The sequence below is a fragment of the Tursiops truncatus genome, chromosome 3, assembly GCF_011762595.2.
Source record: "Tursiops truncatus isolate mTurTru1 chromosome 3, mTurTru1.mat.Y, whole genome shotgun sequence".
NCBI lineage: Eukaryota > Metazoa > Chordata > Mammalia > Artiodactyla > Delphinidae > Tursiops > Tursiops truncatus.
The window spans coordinates 14,526,975-14,542,692 of record NC_047036.1 but is presented as its reverse complement, the minus strand read 5'-3'; the positions used below and the strand labels follow the sequence as shown (position 1 = coordinate 14,542,692).

The 15,718-nt window shown below is 44.1% G+C and overlaps 1 protein-coding gene across 1 annotated transcript in view; it reads right to left on the bottom strand.

The window, feature by feature from the left end:
• The window catches only part of BASP1 (brain abundant membrane attached signal protein 1), a 54,572-nt gene extending 39,326 nt beyond the window's left edge, over positions 1 to 15,246 (bottom strand). The window contains exon 1 of the mRNA XM_033852765.2: positions 15,058 to 15,246. The gene's annotated coding sequence lies outside the window, so the exon portion shown is untranslated. The remainder of the gene's footprint in view (positions 1 to 15,057) is intronic.
• Between the last annotated feature and the right edge of the window lie 472 nt (positions 15,247 to 15,718).

Below are 15,718 nucleotides of genomic sequence, written 5' to 3'. Positions count from 1 at the left end.
GATATTTGCTAAAGATTCATTACAAGCTGGTTCTCGGATGTGAAAGTACAGCTAAGGCCAACACTCTGAAATATGCCTTATCTGTATAGCAGGATGTCACATGGCCACAAAAGACGCCCTTCTGTGCCTTTAGCCCTTACTGGACCACAGGTTTTGTGCTAGAAACTGACATCCAAAGTTGAAGGAAGCAAAGTCCTGGCACGGATGAACTCACCATTTAGAGTAAGTGGTCACAGCACAGAACCAGGGCCAAATTCGTATCTACTTCATTAGGTTTATAATCCATTAATGTGTTAAGATTTAAAATCATACGCTCATCTGGAGGCCTAATACTCCTGACCTCACAAAGACTGTTACAAACATTCATTGGTTAAGGTGCTCAATACTATTGATCCGACATTCAGTGACTTGCAAGGATGGATGAGAAATATAACCACAGCCAGCCCCAGCTTTCACTCACTGCGGTTTATGCCCGAGAAGACCTCACAGTGTAATACTATTTGTTTCCCAAATAACAATACGATTTCATTCCTCCTTTGACACCCTACCTTAGGAGGAAGCTCGGATGCAGGAGCCATTAGTACTAATCACTCCATAATGTCCCAGGGCTTTAGTACAATTACCACTAAGGTTACCGCTTGGAAACAGAATCCTTACACTAATTGGAGTTCATCAGATATTCATCTTCATAGTAAGCACAACTGAGGAGCTGAAATTTCCCGTCCATAAATGGAAGTTACCTCAGCTGCAAAAGGACCTCAGCCTTTCAGAGGACATGTGCGCTCCATGAATATAATGCCCTGTAGGCAACCTCTGACACTGAACAAATACGGAGTGCTTGCTAAGTCCCAGAACTGTTGCACAGCACTGTAACGGATCAACCAAACTGACACACCCCTGCCTCCCAGGTCTTTCCACCTAGAGGAATGGAGACGTTAAATAATCCCATCAGTTTTGATGACTGTGGGGATAAAACTGCCAAGTGTTCTGAGAGGTGTGGGGATAATCAAGAAAGCCGTCTCTGAGAAGGTGGCATTTTTAAGCCGAGGAGTACTCGGACAATGGGAAAAAAGAACACTCCCGGCAGAAGAACGGTGGGAAAGAGCTTGGAGCCTTGGGAGAACTGAGAGGCAGGCCGTGAACAGAGGGTGGGTGACGGCGAGGACCAGAGGAGGCTGAAGAGGAAAACAGAAGGTGAACACGTGGGAACTGACGGATCAGCAAAGGATTTTTACATTTTATTCTAAGTGTAACAGAAAGTCATGATAGAAAAGTCTTCAGCACAGGAATGCCATGATTAGACTTAGCAGAGGAAGACAGCAGTAATCGAGGAGAGGGATCCAACTTCGACTAGGTCCCTAGCTTAGTGTAGAGAGGAATGGACGGATGTGAGGGCTAATATAAGGTAGATGCCATAGAGCTTTGTTAACAGGAAGAGCCCAGTTTTCTGGAGTGAATGGAAGAAGGTGCTATTAACCAGAAGTCGAGCACTGAAAGAAGACCACAGACATTGGCTCGAAAACAGATGTGGCATAAACCAGTTAAAATAAAAAATTCAGGGCTTCCCTGGTGGCGCAGTGGTTGAGAATCTGCCTGCTAATGCAGGGGACACGGGTTCGAGCCCTGGTCTGGGAAGATTCCACATGCCGCAGAGCAACTAGGCCCGTGAGCCACAACTACTGAGCCTGTGCGTCTGGAGCCTGTGCTCCGCGACAAAAGAGGCCGTGATAGTGAGAGGCCCACGCACCGCGATGAAGAGTGGCTCCCGCTTGCCACAACTAGAGAAAGCCCTCGCACAGAAACGAAGACCCAACACAGCAAAAATAAATAAATTAATAAACTCCTACCCCCAACATCTTAAAAAAAAAAGAGCCTTTAAAAAAAAAAAAATTCAACAGTAACTCACATTGCAGGTTTTATGCAGAAAATAATTTACCAGTGAAATTTTTTATAAAAGATATTAAACAGTACCAACTTTCAATTAGTTTAGGGCTGCTGGTTCATCTAGAATCATCACAGTGAATTACTGTATTCAATTAGACTGTGGCTTAGTGAGGTAATATTTTTACTGCCGTAGTTAACACAACATGACGTGACCTGCAGCTTGAAACAGAAAGGCAACGGCTGAATCACTTGAGAGGGCACTTTCAAAAGCTGTAAATTGCTTTTTGAAAAAGGGCATCTCCAAACTGGTCAGTGAAGACATACCCACATCCACATTTGTTGAGAATGCCCCTCAAAAAATCCCTTCAGGGGCTTCCCTGGTAGCGCAGTGGTTGAGAGTCCGCCTGCCGATGCATGGGACACGGGTTAGTGCCCCGGTCCGGGAGGATCCCACATGCTGCGGAGCGGCTGAGCCCGTGAGTCATGGCCACTGGGCCTGCGCGTCCGGAGCTTGTGTTCCGCAACGGGAGAGGCCACAGCAGTGAGAGGCCCGCGTACAGGACAAAAAAAAAAAAAAAATCCCTTCAGTATCACTACTTGTTTTAGTACTTGGAAAGGCCCCAACATTCATGAGCCTCGATTTCTGTTGTCATCAAAGACTTCACATGACTCCTGACACTAACTTCCCACTGTTTACTGTCCCTCTGTGCAGAAACCTATCAAAACTCCAACCATTCTTCCCACATTTGCTTTCTGTTAAAGCTTGTATCTTCTAATGTCTTCAAGTCTCTATGCAATAAAACTTGCCCTGTAGTAATACTCTGTATGGTGAATCCCTACCAACAAGCATGGATGCTAGAATGGGATTCTAAACTGGCTTACACATCTGGTCAACTCTTCCATCTAGAGTAGGAAGGGCTCTTTACCAATGCCCCTATTGGTAAGAGTTTTTTGTTTGTTTGTTTTTTGTTGTTGGTTTTTTCCCCCAGAATACCTCTATTTTAATTTACCCAAGACTGGCTAGTTCTTTACACGACGACATGGACTAGGTAAATCCTTCTCTCTTCCTTTATTCACTCTTGCCATTTTTAGGTATATGGATAACCAATGGGAAATGCTTCAAGCAGAGGAAAAACATGATCATACAGTGCTAGAATGAAAACTAGGCTTCACCACGTATTAATGCCTATTAATTGGTGGCGACTGCCTAGAGCACTGTGTTGAGAAGGATTCTGAGGCCTCATCCATAGACCCAAGTCCATCCTGAGTAAAACAGAGGGAACGGTACCTGCATACATACTTTGCCAACCCCAGTCCAAGGGAGCCACAAAAACAGGCTTTGAATCACACACAGGATCTACCTTTTCCAGCAACGTGAATCTCAGGGAAATTAACTTCTCTGCATCTCATGTTGTCCAAAGAGAACACTACTTAGGTTTGCCTCACATGGATTTGTGAGGATTAAACCACAGGCTCCAGGGTAGCTCATCTTGAGGGCAGGGAAAATGGCATTTTGCACAGGGGCTTCGAATGTTCCTCACTGTAAACCACCTTTCCTAATATGAAACATGAATTGTTATGAGCTGTGTCCCCTCCTCCCACAGATTCATATGTTGAAGCTCTAACTTCCAGGGCCTCAAAATGTGACTGTATTTGGAGAGAGGGCCTTGAAGTCCAATAGGACTGATGTGTCCTTATAAAAAGAGATTGGGACATACAGAAAGAGACACCAGGGGTGCATGCACGCAGATGCAAGACCCCGTAAGGACACAGCAAGGAGGCCATCTGTAAGCCAGGGAGGGAGACCTCAGAGGAAAACGAACGCCCTGACTATCCACACCTTGACTTTGAAATTCTAGCCTCCAGTCTGGGGTATTGTGTTATGGCAGCCCCAGCAGATGAATACAGGAACAAAGCATCCCTGCCTCTGCCATTCCTATCCCTGCAAGAGCATCTCCACCCTCCTGTTCCTTGCCTTCCTCCTCACGTGCTCTAGTCTCCTTTTCTCCCCAGAAAACTCTAGAAGGAGGGGGCAGTGCGGGGCTTGGAAACGAGGTCATTGACCGCTGATCTAGAACGATGCCGTTTTGCTTCCTGTAGCGTACTTACCAGAAATCCTGCCCACGCAAGGGGAATCCAGACACTCTTAAGAACAGAAAGGAATGGCATTCCCCTCTCTCCATCCAGAAATATGGCTGCAAAAGTACCTCGTTGAAACTTCCCTCAAGTGTAGCCATCTGCTCCCTCTCAGAAGGATTTTACAAAGCTCACTATTTCACAAAAATGCTACTGTATCCAAATGTCTCTCCCTCTCTCAAGATGAGATGGTTTAATTAGCTAGGGTGGTAGTTAAATGTGTTATCAGAATCAGATTTCAATGGAAATTCATCCCCAGCCAACTCACATCTCACACTAACCGTGGTGCACGTTAGTGATCTAAAACATCTATTCTAGTAGTTAGATATTTTCTCTACTAGGTAAACTATGCAAACAATTGCTAGCATGTCAGGGCCTGCTGGTTTGCCATGCTCTGTGCTGCTAACATTAATTGTATTATATTATGCTGTCTAAATACCCTAAGGGTTTGGGAGGTTTGGGGGTCGATTTTTAGATATATCTCCCTCAGGTCACACCCTCTTCCAACAGAAATCATGCTCAACTCAAAACTGGCTTGAGGGTTTTTTTCACTCCCCTTAGAAACAGCAGTAACATTTTTTGCAGTATTACATCATTCTGGACTTCTTTATCTGGGATTCTTGGCTATCTCACGACAGGTATGACAAAGGATACTCCTTAGGTAGTATGCCTAGCAAAGTGGATCAATAACAGGAAAGAGATATGCAGTAGCTCTTGGTCTTACAGAAGGCAAGTTAAAGGGGGTAGCATGGGTACAAATCCTAATTTAACTGGGGACAAATCCTAATTTGCCACCTGCTTCCTTTAACCACCACTTCTCCATTTAACATGGTAATATTTGTTGCAGGGAAATAAGGATACAGTCAAAGAATGTGTTACTATCGACAACATTAAAGCTTAAAGTACAACAATGTGATATTTTTTTAAGCAGGAAGGACTAATTAACATGGCTGATGAGGCAGAGGGATGTGAAGCCTGTTGACATTCAAATTCAGTTTTTCAGGAGTTCATTTTTTGGTTATATTCTCAGCACTCAGAGTTAGGAGTAAATCAAACATCATAGCTTAGAAATATTAATGGAACTCCTTTCCCATTTAAAACTACAACTCTTACCTTTGTGAAATCACGCGTTATAATCCCATCATGTGGTTGCTTCTCTCTGCATTGTAGCCAGCTGAGTTCTCCTAGGACAACCCTCATACCCAACTACCCACCCAGCCACCTACCCAGGAGACTTTATTGTGGATGAAATCGAAGCTAAGCTCTCCGGATAGTGGAAACAAAACCAGTAAGAATAGAAAGGGTGGAGGTAAATGGAGTGAGCTACTAGCTCTGTCTCTTACACCAGTGAAACTTTCAGTAAGACTTTTCCTTAGTCAACCACCAAATTAGGTGAGGAAGAAGACTGATAATCATGTGAGCCACATGAAGAAACACATACCTGGGAAACCATCAATCTTGTATTAACAACCTTCTTGAGAACATTGCTACAAACACTTGTTACTATTTGTCTGAAAACCACACACTGAAAGTGCTGGAAAAGTCCAGTTGGGTAAGCCCTAGGAATTCAAAGCTTGAGGTCTCAACAAAAGATCACCAGGGCTACTGAGGAAACCCTAGTGCCACAATAACCTCTGGTCAATAAGGGTAGTATTCACTGAGGCTGGGTGATCACGAGACCCCCCGAGAGCTATTGTCACCAACTGTTAACTGAGACTCTTCCTTTCTTCCTTAGGAAAATGAGTCATTCAGAAAAGATTCCAGAACACCTCATTTAATCATTTAAGTCTTTAGTGAATACCCAAGTGGTCATATAACCTCACCCTACCTTCTTGATGGAATGCAGGATAAAGGAGGAGAGAAAGTCATCTCAAAATCTCTCCACCTGTAAGTCACTGATTTCTCTCAATTTTCCTTTTACCCAATAGTCTTAAATATGCCGAAAGCAAATACAGATGATGTTATCTTGTATTGAAACAGCTGAGAACATTTGTAAAGGTCAGAGACAGCAAATATTCCTATAGCTCCTACAGTTTCCAAGACAAGCTCAGAGAAGCTTAAAACAGTACTCTGTGACTACGCAACGATTCCAAGGAGACACTCTTCTCTATAACCTTAAGAAACTGGGATGTCCTCAGTTATTAGATGGTTCCTATTATTTTCTCTTTTGATATACTATTTTCCCAATTAGATCTTGTTACTGTTTAACTTGGCTATCGTATTAGTCTGTGTGGCAATTGCGTTTTGAATGCCTGGCAGTGGGTAAATGATGTGGGTCTTTTCAAAATCACTTGGCCAAGCAATCCAGGAAACTTGTAATTTAGAAAGCTTAACCAGGAAAAGCTGTTCTCTGACATCTTTTTCTTCATAAATTTACAAAAAACTTTTAATTTGGGTTTATTTTAGGAATATATCCATCTCTGAACCTGAAAAATTATAATAATTAAAAGCATTACAGAAACTGTGACCCCCTTGCTTATTGCAGGTTTCCCTGGGAAACAATATAAATTTATCCAAAACTTATTCTCCACTTACTGAAATGACTAAAGATATTATTTTAAATATGAAATTAGAACTCTTATCCAAAACTAAACTTATCACAGCTTCTCCAAATACAGATGCACATAAACAGTTTACACTGCTAAAATCCGTTTCAAACGTCTGAATATGAAGCTTTATGAAGTGTTTTAACACCTTAAGTACTTAAGTTCCGTATCTTAATGACTACTTCAGAAACGTACAGCCCTTTTAAATCCTCTAAATCAGCCCAAATACTATAAATGGTAATTTTAAAGAAAAAAGATTAAACCTCATGTTTCACGCAGCTCTCAAACCAATAAGCCAGATGACACCAGTAATCGGCGTAAAAGCTTGTGTCCATCACCTCTCCACAGCACTGTGCAGGCTGGCTTTTCCAGGAGATTCCAGAGCATTTCGAGAGTACCATGCTCGACTGCTCCGCTCACTCTACAGCCCCAAATTAGTCTAAAACCAACTGGCTTTCTTTTCAAACTCCTACCCTCCACGAGCAGGCTCCAAACCCTGCCACGCTGTTTATTCTAGGAGGAAAACAAAGATATGACATGAAAATTGAGTTTTCTGGGCGAAGTTGTTTTAATGCATGCCATAAATTCTTCGGCATCTAAAGGAAACCACATGCCTATAATGTAAGAAAAAAAAAGAGAAGTTGAGGGGGAAAGATGGCGCATAGATAAAGCAGTAGCGGGCAGTAAGCACGAGTGGGTGTTATCAAAAGGCAGAATGGCTTCTCTCTGCTGGAGGGGGGAGACAGGGCATCAGGGAGAGAAACAGGGTCAGCACTGGGTTTTCAAAAACTGGTATCAGAGTCAAAAAATGGTAAGTTTTTTTTCTTTTTTTTAAAGTTATAGACAGTGAGTAAGAGCTTGACTCAATCAGACAGAAGGGAGGGCCCATAGGAGTGAGGCTTTATTGAGAAATAACCTGGGTTTCCACTCAGCCACTAACCAGCTCAGGGGACCTTGAATAAGCCACTAACTTTTCTAAGGTCCTTTTGAGTTCCAAAAGAAGTGTCTGAGTCATGAGCTTTCAAACCTTCTGTTATAATGAGGCAAGTACTTACAAAGGACTGCGGTTGAGTTAGGATGGTATTACCAGCAGCCACCAACCTCTGTAAATGAATCTTGTGTGGGGGCAGAAGGAAAATGGGGTCACAAATTTAGGACTTGGTTTATTTCTAATCAGGCAACCCTAACTACATAGCTGGAAGAGGGCTGACCAGTATCCCTGATTAGTATTTCAAAGGTAGAATGACAGGTAAGGCATTTGAAGGATTCCTTCCACTTGGGAAGTGTCACGAGGAAAGTGAAGGCGGCAACCAAACCCACATTTCTCTACAGTCCTGAAAAGCAGCCCTCATTCTCACCGTCATCATCCCAGAAATAATTTAAGGATGCCAGCCCATGTTCACTATGACGGGAAGCATTTCTAATCTAGAGATCACTTAATGTATTTACAGATTAAATATTTATTAGACACTGTATCTCTTCTAAGACAAATAATTTTTCATTGAAGAACTTAGTACAACTCCCTCTAAATGAATATTGAAGAAGCTAATGTGTTACAATATGTTATCCATTTTATCAAGTGTCCGTAATTACGTGAAATAAAATGGCCATGGCTTATGGGAAAGACAGCAGCATGGGCCAGCGGAGTAGGGCTATCAGACATGGATTCAAATTCTATCAATTTCTATTAGCTCTAGGATCTTATGTACATTATTTAACCCTCTATTTTTTCCTTTATTCACAGGTAAAATGCATCTTACAATTTGTTTGAGGGCATAAATTGCAATTAGAGCATATGACATACAATCAATAGTCAACAAGCGTCCAATTTCGTCCCTTAACTTCTCCAGATTTAAAAGAAAAAAAAAAACCTTTGATGGAGGAAATGTCTTAAATGATAAAATCACTATATCCAAAACCTCCTTCCTATACTGAATACCTGACAGATAAAGTAAAATATAATTTCCTTCCTGAGTCCTTAAGATTCAAACTCCTGTTTAAAGAAACTATTAAAAAAAAAATTTAGCCAAAATGAGAATGATTTTACCTTCACTCAGCAGCCAAGCCCAGTGTCCTGAAGGACAAACACAAATCACTCAGGCAGGTCCCTGAATTAAATGCCTGAAAGGTCAAACAGATTCCAGGATGAACCACCTCAAATATCTGAAATTCCCAAGAACTTCCCTTTTTTTTTTTTTTTTCTTTTCAAAGAGGCCACGATGACTAAGGCTGCCAGAGAGATAATTATTTCTAAAGATTTTGTCAACAGGTGACAACACCTTCAACATTCCTGAGTAAGACAAGCTTTAGTTTTTACTCCTGGTGTGGGTGGTAGGGATGTGGCAAAGTGAAAACTTATCTAAACTGGTTTATATCAATCTTTGCACTAATGACTAAAACACTCCTTTCATATGCTGATGATGCACTAGATTCAGGGCACAACAAAGCCAAGTCTCTTCAGGAATATGAATGAATTATGTCTACACCCAAGGTTATCCATCTCAACAGAACAAACCAGTGAGCCTTTCTCTGAAGGTCTCTCAATTTCCAAGGACTTTCATATTATTGTGTTATACTGTAATACCAATCAATACAGAGGCTGGGGTTCTATGACTACCCATTTTGGACTTTCAAAACTAGTACAAGTGTCCTGGCAACATATTCAAGGTATCATAGCTATACTTGGAGGATTTTTCCAAACCACAGACTTCTATGTTCTACCAACTGTCCAGGGTACCACCACCAGCTTGTCTTGCAATAATAATCTTTGAAATAAGCATATAAACAGCTATAAATGTAGAGGATGAAGTACAGAAAGCTGGTCCTCTCACAACTTTACAGTGTATGTGCATTAAAAAGTGTGAGGCATTGTCCTAGGTCTCTGACTATTTCACTTAATCCTTACAATAACTCTATATTATAACCCCCATTTTATAGATGAGAATTGAAGCACAGAGAAGCTAAGCAATTTGCCAAAGGTCACACAGCTAGTAAATGGTTGAGACGAGATTCTTAACCCAGTGAATCTGGCTCCACACCCAGCCCGCCAAGTCACGCTTTCTAAATATCATACTTCCTACACAATGTACAGTGGCTGAGCCCTATATTTCAAGGTGAAGTTCAAGGAACAAACCCACGAAGTCCAGTCCTTCCTCCCTCATCCAAAATGAACAAGAAAATAAAAAATCAAGTCAAAAACCGGTTCAGAAAGTGTTTAAGAGATAAGAAGGAAATGTTGTGTAAATATTTTGCCTTCCTCACTGAACACCATTTTCTTATATTATCTTGAAACGTTTCCTTATGACCTGGTTCCCTGTTGTGCTTGCAGATGACTTCCATTTCTAAGTCTCTAAAGCTTTCAGGAATTTATTCCTAGACTTCGAAGCATGCTCGAGCACAACCTTCCCTCACTGACTGCCTTCGCTAGTCAAAAAAATCTCTGCTTTCCCTGTTTTTGTTCAAAACTTCTACTGCCTTTGGAAAGCCTGATTTTTAAAGTTACTTAAACCCTCAGGGTGCAGAAGAGGGAAAACACACTCTGAGACTCTGCATCCATCTCATCCCATTTCTGAGTTCCAGAGAGAAAAAAAGGCTGTGGTCTAACCTCATTGCTTCTTAGGCTTGTGTCTTTTCAAAATTACAATTTCACTATATCCTGGTAAGAATTTGATTCCCTAAATGATTACCTTTTACTTTTGATAAGGTTTCCTGGACATTTTTCCTCACACGGCACTTACCTAGATGTCTGTCTTAATAGCAGCGGAGGGAATGGCATTTAACAAAAACCTTCCTTTGGCAGGCTGGGAACTTCTGTGGTTTTAAGACTACCCCTGTATTTTCTCAAAAGAACTTAAATGCCATCTCTTGAGTTACATAAGCAGCCATGGTAAATTCAGTGAGGGTGGCCATCCTAGCTTCATTCAATCCACTTTGAGGCAAATTCCCATGCAGCATCTCACAGAATTTCAAATATCTACATGAGGTTTGAAATATCCTATTTCTGACTGAATACACCGAAACCCTCAGGTCTTAATCAGCGTGGAAACAAAAATACAGCTCAATATACAGAAATTAGTTACCGATGTCAATCACACTGATGACTGCGCTGAAAATGCAGACTGAGAGGTTAGGCTGGCCCCTAAGAGCCAGCCACTGTACTTATGCACTTTTCAGACATTATGTGTGGTCCTCATTATAGCCTAAAATTAGGAATTATTACTCCAATTATACAATTGAATAAAGTGAAATTCAAAGAGGTTTGAAGTAATTTGGCCAAAGTGGCCGAGCCAGTGCCTAGAGATTTTTCAAACTGACTCTCTTTTCCACTAACTACATCCTAGGAAACCTCTCCATCAACAGTATTTGCTCTTTAATAAACATTCTGGCTGTGCACAAGCTCAGTTATTTCCTGATACTAATCCACCAGAATTAAGCTGTAAAGTTCACACTGCATTGTATTATCCAAAGTCTTAAGAGGCAGAATAAATGCAAAGGATTCAGTGAGTTGAGAAAACTTGATAAAACGACAGATTCCGCACCCATTCCCCCCACCCCCAGAACTTCAACCCATACACATGCTCGGTTTTCCCTTAGCAGTTACCTGGTTTCCAGTTTACCAGCTAAAACAATCATTAAGAAGATGTTAATCTTTTGATAAACAGGGTGTAAAATGAGTAGGTAAAAACTACCTATTAGAAAGATAAAGACCTAAGCAAACCAGAGCATCGCTCGCAACAGAAGCAGACACCAAAGGCAATTGCTTTGGACAAATAGTTAGCACGCCTTTTCTGAATATTTTTCAGAACAAAATTTTACAAATGATAACAAAAATAAGGCAAAGCAACTTTATTATAAATCTTTTATTTAGGAAGCATTGTTTATTACAGCTTTTAAAGGGCTTTATGTGAATGTTTAAGCCCATAAATGAACATGTTAATTTCAGATGCTCAATGCAACCCATTTGTTTCAGGGGTACATGGGGAAAAATTGGAAATGAGCATCTCAGTAGACTAGTTATGTTCTCCCGTCTATATACATACTGAGAAAAACAGAAAATTGATTACTTTCCGAAGACCATTATGAAGCACTGTAAAATGATATCCTACACCGACTAGTTTAGTTTCATATCATTAATAAAATTTTATTTCGTAACATGAGTATACACACGGCACCTTACTTGCTTTAAAAATGGTTTTGGATTTTGCCATTTTTTTACAAAACTACAGTGACTATTGCAGACATCCACTGTACAGTGACCGAATCTCCTCCAAACCTAAGTTTTTCATACTCCACTTATCTTGACCACGGAATGAAAATGGTTTAAAATCGTTGTTAATGTGAATTTTTTTTAAAAAAGACAAAAATTAAAGAGACAGAATATGTCACATCTTAGATTATAATATGGTTTGGTCTAGTAAATCCAGGAAGATGTAACGATGCCTCCAAAGAGAGGGAGCCAAAGCCCATAGGGCTCTTCGGTTCAAATTAGATGTTCAAATTAGGGTGGTCTGTGGGGAGGAAAGGTCCTCCTGTGCCCACATAATCACAGCGTGAGCACCAGTTAAGGAGAGATGCGCCACTGGCGCCACTGATAATACTGTGTAGTCATGGTTGGCGCATTTTGTCAAAAGGCCCAACTCCCTTTCTCTACCTGTTAAAGCTTGCCAGAAAGCTAGCTGGATAAAAGAAAAAGGTAACTGATCATTTATAATTCAATTTAAGAATTATCTTCCTCAAAAACCTAAGATTCATTGAATTGAGGACATATTGGCATATATTTGCTATTGCATGTGGTCTATATTGACTCATCTCAAAAACATAACCGAAAGGAAAAGAAAAAAAACAACAAACAAAAAAACCCTACATCTAGCCCTCTAAACCATAAAAAAAAAAAAAAAAACACTCAATACTAAGGAGTAGAGAGGGTAGCAGGCAGTCACCCTACCAAATAAAGGTCCTGATACAGTAAACTTGATCAATATCAAGTTTTATTAAAAAGGAACAAAAGAGACGATTTCCATTTTCCTGCCACGTGTTGTCTTGCCAGGGTGTACCGAGAATACTTAGGCATAAAATTCTCTCAAGCATGACGTACCATTGTGAAAATATTATTAATATTTAGCTCCTTTTTATATACACAGTAAGTCTCCTTTTAGTTGGTAGAACAAACTAGCCCAAAAAGAGGCCATAATCTGGTTACTGCATCACTGGAAAAAAAATCAGTCATCAACCATCAAGTGTGTGTGTGTGTGTGTGTGTGTGTGTGTGTGTGTGTGTGTGAGAGAGAGAGAGAGAGAGAGAGAGAGAGAGAGAGAAAGAAAGAATGGCTCATGGCTTCTGTTAGACACAGAAAAATGAAGAATTTAATCAACCATCTTCACCCCAGCAGCCCCAGCTGCTTCTTCCTCTCCTATCAGTGGATTTCCATCTCCATGGGGTTCCTCTTTGGGATTCCTAATGAAACAATGAGGTACTAGGAATCAAGAGAAAACAGACAGCGTTAGGATCCTGACAAGGTAACCCTTTTTCTCAGCTCTGGGTTTTGTAGGCCATCTTGTTCGTATAAACGCCAAAATGTCTTAATTTTTCCCAAGGAGTGACACTAGGGGCAATGCCCACTGTCATTTCTGAGACCAAGGTCCCTTAATCAAATGGCCAGCAGCAAAAATCTGTCAGACAAACGGTTAATTGATGCACATGAAGACAGCCACCATCACTGCAGCGCAATACGTTACAGGAAAGAGAATAATGAACAGCACGAGAAAGGAAAACAGCAGTGTTCGGTTACAAAAATATTTAATCCCCAGTTTGCCCTCATCGTCAAGGCTAATCTTATTTTTCATCAATTGAAATCGCTAAGAAAGCAAGAGATGAGATAGCCTGGAAAAGAAGAAATACACACACAAGGGGGGAAAGAAAAAACTGTCATCTGTATCCAGCGGTTTCACGCAACGTTTAGGGCAAACGCCTTTGTTCCTGGGCTTGGGAAGGGAGTGGGGGGGTGGGTGATGGAAAGATCAGATAGGGCTGCCTGGGCCCTCCACTCCCTGTTCTCCGGCGCATGCGCCAGGCCAAGACAAAGGAATAGGTAATTACAGTCCCGATTCATTCATTTTGCCCGCAGTACTGAGGATCTGCTGGCCCCGGCTGTAATCCCTGGGAGGCTGATCCACACCCCTATTGCAGGAAGACCACCTCTAGACTAGTGTTTGATTTTTAACCCGCCACAGATGTGCTAGTGGCCTCGCGGCAGACCGAGGTGTGGTGTCAATCCTGGTCAAGGTACTAAAAATGCACCCGTGTGCGCTGTGCTAATTTAAGCAGAGTGAAAATTAACACAGGCAAAGACTGTTCACTGAGTCCGTTTCAAGGCGGACATGTCTCCGAGGAAGCAGATCAGGAGGCCAGCCAAGCGTTCGATGAATATTCATGAAAGAATGCGGTTTGTAGCCACGCTTTGTGTGTGTGCGCGCGGACCAGGGATTCTGCAATTTTTATTCTTGGGGTGGGGGGCGGGTAGGCGGAGGCGACTGGGCGAGGAGGGCGAACAAGGGCCGAGAGTCGGCTTTCAGTGTTAGCGCTTTAAGCAAAACCTGCTAAACCCCAAACCTTCGCTCACAGCCGGGCTGGGCGGTCAGGGGCCGCGCGCTGTCAGGTTCAAGCTCACACCCTCCCGGCCGGGCCCGCGACAGGAGGCACTCAGCGCATTCTCCGAACCGAATACTCGAAAACATAAAATACTCAGATGTAGCCCACGGGTTCATGGGAAGGCAGTTCAGCCACGACCGAGGCTGGGGCTCTGATCTGCTCAGCTGTGCTTCTGGAGGCACGTTGTCGTGTGAACCTCGCGTTTCCTTGGCCACCCGAAGCCAAGATTCAGGAGTCCCACAGGTCAAGGAAACCCATCTGCTGAACCAAAAAGCCGCCTCCTCCCTTCGGATCACACCAGATTCCCCGTATTCCTTCTCCCCTCCCTCCCCCCCCGCCCCACCGCACCCCACCCTCCATCTTCTGCTGCTGCGCCCCTCGCACCAAGCGCTTTCTTCCCGGCTCTGGACAGGGCCAGTGGCAGATACTCTCCCCTCGGCCTCCCAAAACCGTCTCTTCGGGACGCAATTCATTTAAAGGGTTTCACATTTGGCAATTTCCTCCTTAACTAGCAGCTTCCCTCCCACCGCCCACCCCCAACTCCGTTTATCAGGCTCACCAACCCCCCATCCTCCCCGCCCTGCGAGCGGTCGAAACCACCCACCTCGGGGCCCCCCATCACCCCAGATGCCCGAAGCGCGACGGAGGCCTCACGGAGGGGGACCGCACGACCCGCGCCGTCTAGTGGGGACCGCACCACTCCCTCCCCGCCCCGGGCTGCGGCGCCGAGAGAGAACAAAGGGCCTCGGGGGTGGGGCGGGGGCAGAGTCGGGAACGGAGGCCCCCGGTGGCCTGCAACCCGGGTCCGCGGCGGCAGCTGGGCCACCGGGGCGCGCCTCCTTACCGGATCTGGGTGCCTGTGCCGCCCCTGGGTGAGCGCGGTGCCGCGGAGGGGCCCGGGTCGCTGGCGTCGTCCGGCCGGGTGCCTGGCCGCTGGCGGTGGCTCTCTCCCCGGCTCGACGGCGGAGCCCGGAGCGAGGAGCGAGTTGGAGCGCTGCCGCCGCCGCCGTCGCCGCTGCCGCTACTGCTGCCGCCGCCGCCGCTGCAGCCTCTGCATTTCTCGCGCTCGCGCTCCCCCTCCCCTTCCTGCCCAGCGCCCTCCCCCGGCGCGTCCGCCCGCCCAGCCTCCCTCCTCCCGCTCACCCCGCCCACCTCGCTCCCCTCCCTTCGCCTCCATCCCGGTGCCCCTCCCGCCTCCCCTGAGTTCCCCGCCGCGCTGGGGCCCCGCCCGTCTCCCTTCAAATCCCCTCCATCCCGGTTACCCCCACCTCCCTTCTCCTCTAAACGGCTGATCCCCTCCTTTCCTCCCCTTCCCTCCATCCCTGTGCCCCTCCTGCCTCTCTACATCATATCTGAACGCCGGTTTCCCACTCCCTCCTCACCTCCCCTCCCCTCTTCTCCCGTCCCCTGCTCCCCACCTCTGTCGCCTCCCCTTCCCCGCGGCGCCGGAGATGTCCGTGGGCACTACTCTCTGTTTTTCTCAATCTCTCTCTCTCTCTCTCACT